A 13,287-nucleotide genomic window follows, 5' to 3' on the forward strand; every position below is an offset into this window, starting at 1 on the left:
ATTTCATATAATAGTTATATTTTATAACATGCATATTATATTTAAAACATCCATGTACTAATTATATTTATGTAAATACATGTTTTGTATATTAATATGTATATACACATAAAATATATATGCGTATTATTTTATGTGTAAATATATGTGTACTCAATAATTTTCCAGAGCCCAAAGCTTTCCAAGTCCCTCTTTCTCTAGGTGTAACCAGAGAAGGGCCCAACCACTTTGTTCTTGCCATACTTTGAGTCCCAGCCCCTCACGGAAGAGAAGACTGCTTTGAGGTCTTCTCTGGATCTGTCTCTCCTAGAGAAACCAGGTTGCCTGTGCAATCTTTCCAGAAACCTTTTCCCTGTATTCCAGGGGGAATCCTTAAACTCTTAACTGCTGCCCAGAATTCTTGGATGAGGAACGCCCTCAAATAATTACCACGTGCGCAGTTTGAACTGGGTGCTGGGAATTTTAATCAAGTACGTACATCTCACCTTTTTTTAGCCACTCACCTAAGTGGTCGAAGTAGCCCTAAAATTAAACAAACCAACAACTAAACCAAGCCCTCCCCCAGGCTTTCTGGAGAGATTGCATTTCCTCCCCCACCTCCTGGCGTGGCAGCCTGGAGGACTCAGCTGGAAATGTAAATCTTGGCTGGGAACACTGACTCGCCCTTCCTTGCTGAGCTGTGTGCCTCCCTAGAGATCCCAGCCCTGATGGAATGGAAGGAGGGTCAGGTGAGTTGGATCACCTTGGTCAGGCAGAGATGAGGGCCAGGGTTGGTGGCCGGGAACAGGGTGCACCTGAGCAACCTGATTGGGACACTGCAGTGGGTGGTGGAATGTGTATGGGGTGGAAGGGATTCATAGGAAGGTCGATGTCAAGTCTGGTTTGTGCAGAAGGAGGCATGAGGCTGGCCTGAGGGCATTGCAACCACATCCCTTGAGTAGGTGCCTCCACGGCACTGCAAACGGTATCACCATCCACCACTTGGCCCTGGGAATAAACCACATCACTCACTATTCTCACTGAGAGTAACTTAACCATGGCCCTGGCTCACTCTCTTCTGTTCCTTTACCCACTGGGAAGCAGAACTTGGTTTCTCCTGTCCTTGCTGAGAAGGATTCCACTTGCCTTAGAAAGCACCAATAAGATACAAACCTTGTGGAAGATTTCTCAGGAAAGTTTAGAAGACGCAGGGACTGTGTGCCCTCCATCTGGCTCCACCCTTCAGCTTCTCTGCTTGCCTGGGTAGGGTCTTACCTGCCTTTGTCAATTCCCTTTTTCTCATGCAAAGAGTTTTAGTTAAGTCTCCACTCTTCTAAATTTGCATGCTTATACCTATCATTGTACAAAACAAATCTCCTGGGAGGGGGAGGGGACTGAGGAGGAAAAATAATAACACATTTTTTTCCTGTCTTGCTTGCAAGTTCTAAGTGATGTTTAACGTTTGGCTTTTCAGGGGGAAAAAGCCTGATAGGTTACACTTACCCATTTTATAGTCCTCCCACCATGAGAAAATTTGGAAGGCCTGAATTCCAACTTGCCTCTTCTGAGCTGGGAAGACACTAAGTAGTTCACCATTAGATGGGTTCACCCTTCTTCCAGTACAGTAGATACAAATAACCTTTAGAGCAAGGGCAATAGTAAGATGTAGTGAAATAGCTGGCATGGTGGTGCATGCCAATAATCTCAGTGCTTAGGAGGCTAAGACAGGAGGATCGAGGTTTGAGGACAGCCTTAGCAATGTAGCAAGACTCTCGGCAACCTAGGTTCAATCCTCAGTACCACAGGAAAAAACAAAAATGATGCAGTGATGCTAAAATTTATTTTAGTGATAGTATTTATTATTAAAATTTATTTTATAATAGTATATTCCTAATAAATACTAATAATAGAGTATTATTTTTAAAACTTGCTTGAAAGTTAAATAATGTAATTTTAATATACTGGCTATAGTTAAGCAGCTTCCAAATTTCCTGAAGATTTTACCAACACTTTCCTGAGCTAGTACCAACCAGCTCTGGCATACTACTGTGTGTTTATCTTTTTAAATAGCACTTTACCATGCATGGTCAGGTGGGTCTTACAGCCCTGCTTCTGAAAACTGCCTCTCAGCAAACTGTGCCTTACCAGTGCCTGTCCTGTGTCTTTTGTTATTTTATTTATTTTTGTAGCACAGGGGGTGGAATCTAGGGGCATTCTACCTCCGAAATTCACCAATAGGCCTATTTTATTTTTATTTTGAAACTGGGTCTCGCTGGTTGATAAGAATCTCACTAGTTGCAGAGGCTGACCTTAAACCTCTATCTCAGTCTCCCAAGTACTAGAATTACATGCCCGGATCTGTCCTGTGTCTTTTGCAGCAACTGGGCTAAAAGATACACAAAATGCCCTATTGATTTCATAGACTCTGTGATCTAGGCATTGAAGGGGAACAGATTCATTTATCTCACCCATCCATCCATCCATTTGTCCGCTCACCCAACTGGTCCCCACTTAATCATTCATTTGTTTTTTTCAACCCACTTGCCCGTATGCCCATCCATCTGATCATTCACTAGGGTGTTTACGCAGGTCTGTCTCACTCTGTTCCTCGCTCCATCCTTCTCTCTCTCTACCCACCCACTTACTCGTCAGTGAGTCACCACAGTAAGTCACCACGTGCTTCTTAATGGAGCCCCTGTTGCGAGTCAGGTGCTATGCTGGTGTTTCAAAGGATCGGTCATGGAATTCATTCTCTCCTGTAGGGAAGCTCCTAACTGGGGTCAGTGTGTGTAATTATAACAGCTGTAATAAAGGCATATGCTAAGTATTTATGGAGGCGAAAAGTAGGAACAAATAATTCTAAATTGGATGGAGCAGTGGACTGGAAACAGCTCCCCAGACTGACTTCTGGCCTGAGTTTTACCATATGGAGTAGGCATTTGCAGGCGGGGGGTAGAGATGGGCTTGTTTTAATTGTGTGTGCTGGGTTTTTAGAGAAAGGAGAGCAGCCTAGCAGTAAAGATTAGTTTCTAGGAGAGGGGAGTATTCTGCCAAGTGAAGGGGAAGAGGTTAGCTTTGCAGACCCAAACACCTGCCAGCTGGGCCCTAGGGGGGCCTGTTGTGGGGGGTCTGATGGACAGAAGGAGACTTGTGGGTTGAGGATATGGAAATGATGGCAACCAAGGAAAAGCAAATAACATTTAAAGGTGCCATCTATGAGCTACACACTTTAGAAACCTTTGGTCCTCACCACTATGGACTTCACGGTTCTAGTCAAACATGATATACAGATGTGTAACTCAGACACTTTGAGAATGGTTGCCCAAGATCTCATCTCTCTATCCACCCAACAATCCTGTGAAGAAGAAACCAAGACTCGGGTTAAATAAGGTCACCCAGGACTCTAAGGTCATGGCTGGCCATAATGGGGCCTCCAGTTGGGGGAGCCTGTGTCTAGATAGCTCAGCTGGGGCATTTGGATGTGGGAGAGGCACAACTGGAGATTCTCTTCAGCCATAGCCTACAGTGCTGGGAGCTGAAAAGATTTGGAGGACCAGACAGAGGTTAGTACTAAAAAGAACAGTGTGTGACCAGAGCAGAAAGAGCCCTGCTGTATGCCTCTGCTTCTCAGCATCCTTTAGGTGTGGCTGCTCTGCCAGGCAGCTCTCTTGATATTTGTTATCATAAGGAGTGTGCTCAGCCTCTGCCCCCGCCTGCTGGAAGGGCCTGATTCCCATGTGGCAGTGAGGAAGCACTTGGAAGGAGAATGGGTCTAATTAGTGGCTAATGAGTCAGGAAGGGAGGGAAAATGCTTGAGAAATTCCTCATGGGGCTCTGACGTTGGCTTTCGTGGAGCCACTAGACATTCTTTCAAAAAGTTGTTCAGATCTGGGCCCTGATGTTGGAGAGGGACCCAATTTTATTCTGAAATGACCATAAGGTTTCTAGTTTTCATTCATATGTGGCCTTCTTTGATTTCTCAGGAAAGCCTTGGGGAGACCTGGATACACATTTTACTGTTGGGAACTGGGTTGGATGGAGTTTCACTTTCTATTAACTGAGTGACCCTGGCATGTACCAAACCTTTTAGAGCCATTTTTTATTATGTAAAATGTGGACAATCATTTATTCCACAACTACTTAGGGGACATCTACTGTGTGCCAGAGAGTGTTCTAGATATCTGGAAAAATGCAATGGGTAAAACACATAAGCTTTCCTGTCTACTGGAGCTGTTATGGCAGTGGGGGAGAGATTGTGGATAAGATCACAGCTGTATAGCAGCTAGTACACTGCTATTACCGCACATGCCTTTAGTGCATAGGTGGTAGTGATCAGGAGAGGAAGTGACTGAGAGAGCATTTTGTATCCTGTGACCTGTGGTGCACGAAGAGGAAGGTCCTAGGCATTGAAGCTTGGTTGGCCTTAGGTGTGGAGGAAGCAGGCACACACGTCCTCATCTTTAAGACATCTCCAGTCCCTCCCAGCTCATTCACCAGCCTGGGCCTTTTCTGAGGGCACTGTTTCATAACCACTGGAATTGCCTGGTATACCTACCTGTGGCTTGTCCTCGTTCCTGTTCTCAACAGACAATGCCACCATTGTGTGGCCCTGAGGCTATTCCCAGGCACAGCCCCAGCCAGCATCGCTGCTGCCCGGGGTCCCAGGCCAGCCTGGCCTGCTGCACTCTGGAAGAATGGGGGACTCTACCCCTGAGCATTTCCCTTAAAGACAGCCCTGCGATGGCAACTCATGTTATGTTGGCATTTTTATTTTTGCTATCCTAACATTGTTGTGAAATTGTTTGCTTTGTGCTTGGGAGGCATGGGAAAGTGTCGGGTCCCTTCTTGGTTCTGTTAGTCCTGAGTGACTGGCCAGCTCTGTTCCCAGGGACAGGAGACACAGCGATGGTTGTTGTGCAATCAGCCTTTCTCTCCTGCCGTTCCCACGCTACCATGGCACTGGACCCTCAGTGTCTAGTGGATTCCATGTGGCCTCTGTAGCAGTGTAGCATCATGAAGAGCCAGAGCCACTGCTGTCCAGCCCTGCTCAGGCAGAAGACGGAGAAAGTCCCTTTACCTCTTCATGACTCTGTTGCCTCATCTGTAAAACAGGGACAAGGAGACTGTCCTCACAGGCAAGTTGGGAACAAAATAAATTCACTGCTCGCAGAATGCTGGCATGGCATGTCATTATCTCCATGTTAATTAAAATTACAGCTAAGGCTGGCAGATGATCTCATTTCAACCTCACAGTAACCCGAGTAGGTACTTGATCCACTTTACAGATGAGAAAACTGATGCTCAGTTTAACTCGCCCAGGATTGCTGTGCCAGGAAGTGGCTGCAGCATGTTGGAAACCTAAATGATCAGACTCTAGAAGGTAGGTGTTCCCTTAGTCATTCCACCAAAGGCGTTTGGCATATGGTGGCTACGATCCTACGCAGGAGCGACACCAAGCATGGGTAGGTGTTCAGTGTGACACCCAGCATGGATAGGTGCTCAGTCCACGTTTGTTCAGCACACCAAGGTGTGCATGCTGCTTTAAGCAAATTACTTTAATATTCAGAGATAACGTAGGAGTGAGGATGGTGCCAGAGGTGGAGGAAGGTGGAAATCCAGATTAATGCTAAGCCAGGCCACTGTCTAGACACTTGCTTCCAGTATGTTTGTGTCCGTATCACTCTGTATCCTAGGCCTGGGAGTGGGTGGGTATCAGGGCGTGAGTTTGGTGGTTGCGTACGCAAGGTTATTACAAATGAAAAGGGAGGGACTCGGCATCAACTCCTCCTCTCCCCCTGTGCCATCTTCATGTCTGGACAGGGATTTATACCTGTGGTTCCTGTTGACCACATTAGAAAATGTACCTCAAGCACAAGGGCTGGGCAGTAGGGGTGTGCATGCGCTTGGGTGGGGAATACAGAACCCAGCCACATCTCAGTGCTCCTGGAGTCCAACTCTCTAACAGTCTCACCTGGCCAGAGACCAGCTGAGAACCAAAAAAACCTTTCCTACTGAAAGGCAGCACATAGGGTATGCAAAATCCTTCAACCTATGTTTTCTCCTTAAGGGAAGAGTCCTATCGAGGCTCTTACTTGAATGGGTTGTGCTCCTCTTTTTGTTTCCTTTATTGTTCAGTACTATGTACCCAGGGCCTTGCATATGCTAAATAAGTACCCTACCATTGAGCTACATCCTTAGCCCCCAAGATGCACAGGCTACGTATGAATTGATGATCCTCCTGCTATAGCTTCCTGAGTAGCTGGGATTACAGCACCCTCAGGATTTGCTCTTTATAAAAGATTTTAAGAGTCTCTCTGGTTTTTAAGGAGGGTCTAGCAACTAAGCTGGCCCTAAGCACATCTTTGTATACATCATATTAGTACTAGAGTCCAGAATGATGTCTCTGGGCCATCGTGGTAGAGTACTTGCCTAGCCTACACAGTTAGGCCCTGGATTTAATCCCCAGAACCACTTCCCCACAAGGAAGGGAAAAAAGAGAGAAAGCAAAGTTGTAATAACTAGAAGTGAGGGTCATTATGTTTTGGAAAATATTTCTAATTGAGTAGTTACAAATATGTGGTTCTCAGAAGTGTGAACATCAGCAATCTTAGAATGACTTTTCCCTCCCAAACCAAGATAGCAAAGTGTTTAACTTGAATATTAATAACAGCTACTTATTTAATCCTCTGTGCCAGATGCTGAGTTAACCACTTATGTGCATGGTCTCATTTGGTAAGCAAGACAACTATACAGGTGAGGGACAGATGCTCACCGGGGTCACTGAGCTGGTAAACACAGTCATAGCTCAGCCCTGGCTCGGGCCAGTACCTAAGAGTACATGCGCCTGGCTTTGTGATGACCATAGCGGCTGAAGGACCATATTCTCCAAGTGATACATCAGAAGGTAGCAGAGATGGGACGGATGAAATGTCATTGCCTTCCAGTTGAGCTTGTGAGACTCTGCAAGGACACCAGGCAGAACTGAACTCTTCCCCTGAGAAGCGGGAGCAGAGCCAGTGTTGTTTCCGCTAAGGATTTGGTTCTCCTGTTCTCTACCTTTTTCTCCAATGTATGGGCCTCAGGACACTATTTCACCCATTTGGCTAGTATAAAACAATGGCTTTCAATCCCAAAGCAGGGGGCTACATTGAGAATAGGATGTATTAGACTGTGATAAAGAGAAAGTAAGAAAAAAGGCACCAGCTAATTTCAGCCACACCCCCACCCCTTGCAGTTAAAAGTTGCCATGGACATGTGGTGCCAACTGTGGGGTGGATACTGCGTTTCTTGCTAAATACTGGAGATGCAGAAATGAATGTTCACCAGCCTCATCCTGGATAACAAATGTGCATTCGGGCTTTCTTAATATTTTGAAGGATTGAGTAAGCAGTGACATTCTTTGTGGTAGTCAAGGATAGGGAAAACATTCTATTTGCTATTGTTACGATATTATTTTTGAACTACAGAGTAATAAGAATTCAGCCACTGAACTCATACCGCTCAGTCATGGAGATGATGCTATCTTGATGGTGTGCTCAAAGTCCGGAGTGGGGCCTGTTGAAGCTAGGCCAGACGATAGTGTGCCCTTTACAGTGAGCACACTGCAGACAGCTTCAGTGGCACATGACTGATTCTATTTAATCTACTCTCCATGATGGCATTTCCTCCTTGGGGATGCCTTTTACTGTTTCTTCTGGGACTGCTGTCTGATGCCACCTACCTTTTGGATCCATCAGACTGGCTGGCATACCAGCCTGAATTTCTAATTTGGTTGCTTCGGCTCCATTCTAACACTTGTGGTGCATTTGTTTTGTGAAATTGGGGGGAGGAGATGGTTTCTTACTTTGAGTAATACCCCCATCCATCCAAGGGGTATTGACAGTATACACTTAGCAACACTATTTGCTAACTTGCTAACGTTGGTTGAACCCAGCGCAGTTATTATCTGTTTCTGTTGTTGCAGCTAATAATCAGGTTCTTTGCTATGTATGACTGATCTATCAAAACCTTCCCTTCTGGATTTCAGCCTGTTTGGTAGAGGATGATGTGGCGCAGTAAGCAAACAAATGACACACTCCCCTGACATTCTGTCAGTGGTAATAAAGTGAATCAAAATGAATTCACTGTTCTGCTGTCGTTGCTTTCCTTCCCCCATTAGCTCTTCAAGCCTTTGACAGCCGCTTCTCTCTCACAGAGCAATCCTGCAGCTTGGAGGCTCTGGGTGGAGGGCGGGGGAGAGGAGAGGTAGAGAGATGCAGGAATGGATCCAGAAGGCAGCTACATCAGGGACTCCTGCTTGGACACGAGCTAGCATGAAGCGATCCTGGAGCCTTTCTCCGGGGAATGGTTTCATGATTTGAAGTTGGAATTGGAGATTGTTGTTTCGTTCTTTCTTACTCTATGATTGTCTGAAAGTTCATAGGTCCCCTTCTTGAGGGGGACCAGAATCAATGAACTCTGGCAAAGCAACAGCAGCCCTCCAGTCCCCATAGCTTGGGAGAATGCGAGGCTTTAGAGAAATCCTTTCTGGATGCCCGAGACTTCGACAGGAAAGTCTGCCTGATTCAGTCCTTGTTGAAAATCTTTCAAACGCATTTTGCCCCTTTTTTGCTGAGTTTCTGAAGCTGATGGTGCCTCTGATGAGTTTATTTTTCAAGGGCACCCTTTGGAAGAATGTTTCTTGTTTCCACAAGAAGCTTTTCCTTGCACAAGCTACCAAGACAGCCGATGAAGGAGATGGAGCTGAATATGTCCATACTTAGTGTAGCCCATGAAAACTGGCTTAATAATGAATCTAGCTATTTTCTTGTGATTCACATGTTCAAAAGGTCGAGAGCTGGGGACAGGGGAGGGGAGGGAAACTTCAGATAATTAATGATCCTTGTTATTTGAGCTATGTAATTGTTTCTTTTTCCGCTCCCTCCTCTTTTTAATCAATCAAGAGGTTCACGGTTGAGGATCCACTGAGAGGCTGCATTATTTTAGTCTCATGTGTAATCCATTTCCCAAGATTTGCCCTTTTCTTCCCTGTTCAGCTCAGCTTGGCAGGCACTTTCCACCCTCCCGCTGAGTGCCACTTCCCTGGGAGCAGGGGTGCTGCCCACATCTGGCGGTGGGAGGGAGAAAGCGGTTCCAGTCTGCGTCCATGTTCGCTACTCGCCTTACCTCACACAGCCAAGGACTTGCTCAGCACACTAAGGGTGACTTCGCGGAGTGACAGGCACTGGAATAGAAGTAGGCTGGCAGTCAGAAGAGGAAGAAGCAGCAGTCCAAAGACAGGGAGGGGAGAACTCGACCCGTTTTCCTGCTGAGCACTTGGATGCAAAGGCATAGCATCTCATTTTGTCCTAAGAGCACATACTGGCAAGTTTTTTCTCATAGGAGCTGCATAGTAAATATTTGAGGTTTTGTGGGTCAGAGGTTGTCTCTCTTTCACAACTGCTCAATTTTGCTCCGGAGGCACGAAACCAACCAGAGACCACAAGTGGATACGGCTGTGTCACATGGAACTTTGTTTACAAAAACAGGTGGTCAGCTGGCATTACCTAGGGCTCAGTTTGCCAGCCTCCACTTAATATATTTGGTGTAATCCTCAACTTATAGAGGATAAGAGTGAGGAACGGAAAGATAATTAGAAATTAATTTGTCCAGGGCCGAGGGCCAGCTTCACTTGGTCAGTTTCCAAAGACTATGTTCTTACAGTCCGCACACGCTGCCTCCCCTGCGGATGGCTGCCTCCCCTGCGAGGGGTGGATGAATTCTGGGAAGAGTGCATGGGGAGACTGCCTTGACTCACAGCATGAAAAGTTTGCTGTTAATTCAGCGGGAAGTGGGGAGCCATTGAAGATTGTTTGAGCAGGCAATTAGATTATAGAGCTGAGCGCCAGGAAGATTGATTTGGCAGCCGTGTGCAGGTGAGTGGAGGGAAGAGTTCTTGTTTGGAAGTAGAGAAGGTCACTTTGGCCAAACCATTTCCAGCCACAGTAGCCTTTAAAAGTTCTCTCTGGCCGGGCGTGGTGGCTTGTAATCCCCACGCTTGGGAGGCAGAGACAGGAGGATTGCGCAGGTGAGGATCGTGCAGGTTCGAAGCCAGCCGCACTGGCTTAAAGAGACCCTGTTTCCAAATTTAAAAAAGTATAAAAATAGGTCTGGGAGTGTAGCCCGGAGGTAGAAGGGCTTCCAGGAACCCCAGTACTACCAAAAAAAAAAAAAAAAAAAAGTTCTCTCTGTAGCTGTACCTGGTGGCGCATGCTTGTAATCCCTGTGCTTGTGAGGCTGACAGGAGGATCTCACAGGTTAGAAGCCAGCCTCAGCTACTTAGTGAGGCTCTCAGCAACTTAGTGAGACCTTGTTTCCAGATAAAATATAAAAAATAGGTCTTGAGAGTATAGCCCGGAGGTAGAAAGCCTCTGGGTTTCACCCTCAGTACCACACACACAAGTTCTCTCTGTATCAGACACCTGCATGGCCTGTCTATGGTTCCAGATTGTGTGTGTGTGTGTGTGTGTGTGTGTGTGTGTGTGTGTGTACACACGTGTGCTTGTTGACAGAAGTTGGCTTAATGTTGGTTTCTGGCTGGATTGTGCAGACTCATAACGGGCTGGTTTTAGAGAAAGCATGTTGATCTGAAAAAACCTTTATCTAGAAAGTGCTGAAGCACTATGACCTGGGCTGAGCTGTCAGCAGCAGCCTCGCTGAGCTCTATTTCCCACCCTGCTATGTTTTTGGTGTGCATGGGTTTAGGCTCAGGGATGTTTCTACCCATCCCTCCCACCTGGTTGGCAAGATCCCTCTGGGGTTTGAGAGAGCAGCATGGGTGCACCCTCCAGACTGGCAGGAGAGCATTGCTCTGTGTGCCATCCTGGCTGGCTTCTGACCTGCTTTTCTTTTATTCCCTGCCATACTTTGTGATTCCTGGTGGGGGATATTCCAAACTGGAGATTTTGTTGTGAGTAGGAGGAGAAATCTTTGAGTCATTTGTATCCTGGCGGTTTTGTGGTGCTGGTTGTAGGACATCTAGTATTCGCTTTGATTTACTGAATTTTAGTGTGTGGTAGGTCCTGTGTCCTTTTCACACATGAGTTCATTTCATCTTCCTAACGCCCAAGGATGTCTTTGCTGCATCACCATCTTGCAAATGAGGACACCTGAGCCAAAGGGCACAGAGGAAATTGGCAGCCCAGCGGCCAAGATTCAAAGCAAGTCCAATGTCTTCCTCTTTGCCACCCTCCTCTGCTACCTCTGCTTCCTGGGCCTCAACGGAGGTCAGGCAGGGGCTGCTATGCAGTTTCTCAGTTGGTCTTCACCACCACATACTGAGATAGACCTAATTGTGCCCATTTTACAGGTGAAACTTAAGCCCAGAACAGTTGGGGTCTTATTATTCAAATAGCATGGTAGAGAACTGGGTTTGGGTTTTAATTTCTTGTACTGGGAATGAAATACCGCAGGCACATTGCACCTCTGAGTTATTCTCTTGTCCCTTTTTATTTTATTCTGAAACAGGGTTTCACTAAATTGCTGTGGTGTTGTTAAGTTGCTTAGTCACCCTCTCAAGTACTGAGATTACAGGCATGTGCCACCATGCCTCTCGAGGGATTCAACCTTTAATTTCTTAATTCTTCCAGCAAGAGCATAACTGAATAAAGGAAACGAATTTTCAGCCAATAGTGGGGTACCATGGGGAGATTAATGACCCAAGTAACATTCATGTTGCATTCAGAGCCAGTGTAGTAGAATCTCTGAGGGATGCTAGAAGAAGGCGGGTGGGCTGAGCTCCTGCCTCTGCTACTTACACCTTTAGGCATAGACTACACTTCAATTTTCTCCTCTGAAAAATGGGCCCAATAATTGTATCTGCCTTACATATTGAGATTTAAAATGAATTAACATGAGTAAAACTGTTAGTCCAGTGCCTGGCATGCAGTAGGCACTACCTGTGTTGGTTGGTATTTATCCTCCTCTGAATAAGGCGCTGTTTGCCAAGTCTGTAGTTACCACTTGGTCAGTCCTCATAATAACTGACTAGTAGATGGTATTGATCCCATTTTATAGATCAGAAAACTTGGCCTCAGACAGGCCTAGCAGGTCATCCACCACTCATCTCCAGGTCTATTCTGAGCAATTCTAATGTACCTATGCTGTTGTAGGTCCTTGGGACCCATCTCTGAACAAAACAGTCATTCTACCTACAAGGTATATCCCCAATAGCCCTTTTTTAATATTTCATTTTGAAACAGGGTCTTGCTAAGTTGTTGAGGGTCTAAATTGCTGAGGTTGGCCTCAAATCTGTGATCCTCCTAATCTCAGCCTCCCGAGTACCAGGATTGTAGGTGTGTGCCACCCGCCTGGCTCCCACGGATTTTGAGTGCTAAGCTCCATGTGCAAACCCTGGGGGTTCACGCCATACCTAGCCCTTAAGTCCTCAGTAGACTCCTTCCCCACAACTTCTAGGTGGCCAAAGACCAAAAAATCTAGTAAAGCAAGGTCATTTGCACATGGAGCTTAGCACTCAAAATCCGTGGGAGCCAGGCGGGGTGGCACACACCTACAATCCTGGTACTCGGGAGGCTGAGATTAGGAGGATCACAGATTTGAGGCCAACCTCAGCAATTTAGACCCTCAACAACTTAGCAAGACCCTGTTTCAAAATGAAATATTAAAAAAGGGCTATTGGGGATATACCTTGTAGGTAGAATGACTCTGGGTTCAATCTCCAGTAAAATAAAATCTATAGGGAAATGTTTCATTCAGTTGGTTGATTTTGGTCTTTGACAGCTGGGGTGGGGGTGAGGGGTTCAGGCCAGACTTTTCTAATGCTTATTAGCCTGCTGATATGACCAAGAGGAGGAGGTTCAATGTATCCCCAAGGGTTCCACTCCCCTGATTCCATGGGTGACCCAGCTTTTGCCTTCCGGGGTGCTGCACGCTCTGACGTTTGTGTTTAAAGGATGTCGGAATTTGCTGGGTTTTGTTCACAGAATCCCAACAGTGAAAACGATGCCTGGCTTTTCAATTAAACCGATTAAATTTGAGATTACGGTGAGGCCCTAAATAACTCCACTCACACAGAGTAATTGAAGGGGCTCTGTGTTTTCGCACTTGGCGTCTTTACAAGGGACCCAGGCTCCTGAGAACTCGGCTGACTCAATAGCCCTCCTTACCCTGAAAGGGCCCCTTAGAAGATCCCTGTTGGGTGGTAACCTCCCCATACGTTTTCTCCATAAAGAGAAAAAGATGAGAATCGGTGGGGGAGACTTCGCCTGTATTTAGAGCCACAGCCTCTCAAAGCCGCCTGGAGCAGACTGT

At 46.2% G+C, this 13,287-nt stretch overlaps 1 protein-coding gene across 3 annotated transcripts in view; it reads left to right on the plus strand.

Moving 5' to 3' along the window:
- The window catches only part of NAV2 (neuron navigator 2), a gene marked incomplete at both ends in the record, with an annotated part of 737,881 nt that overhangs the window by 446,373 nt on the left and 278,221 nt on the right, over positions 1-13,287 (plus strand). The gene's annotated exons all lie outside the window — the stretch shown is intronic.

Source organism: Muscardinus avellanarius, assembly GCF_963383645.1.
Source record: "Muscardinus avellanarius genome assembly, chromosome: 1".
NCBI classification, from domain to species: Eukaryota; Metazoa; Chordata; class Mammalia; order Rodentia; family Gliridae; genus Muscardinus; species Muscardinus avellanarius.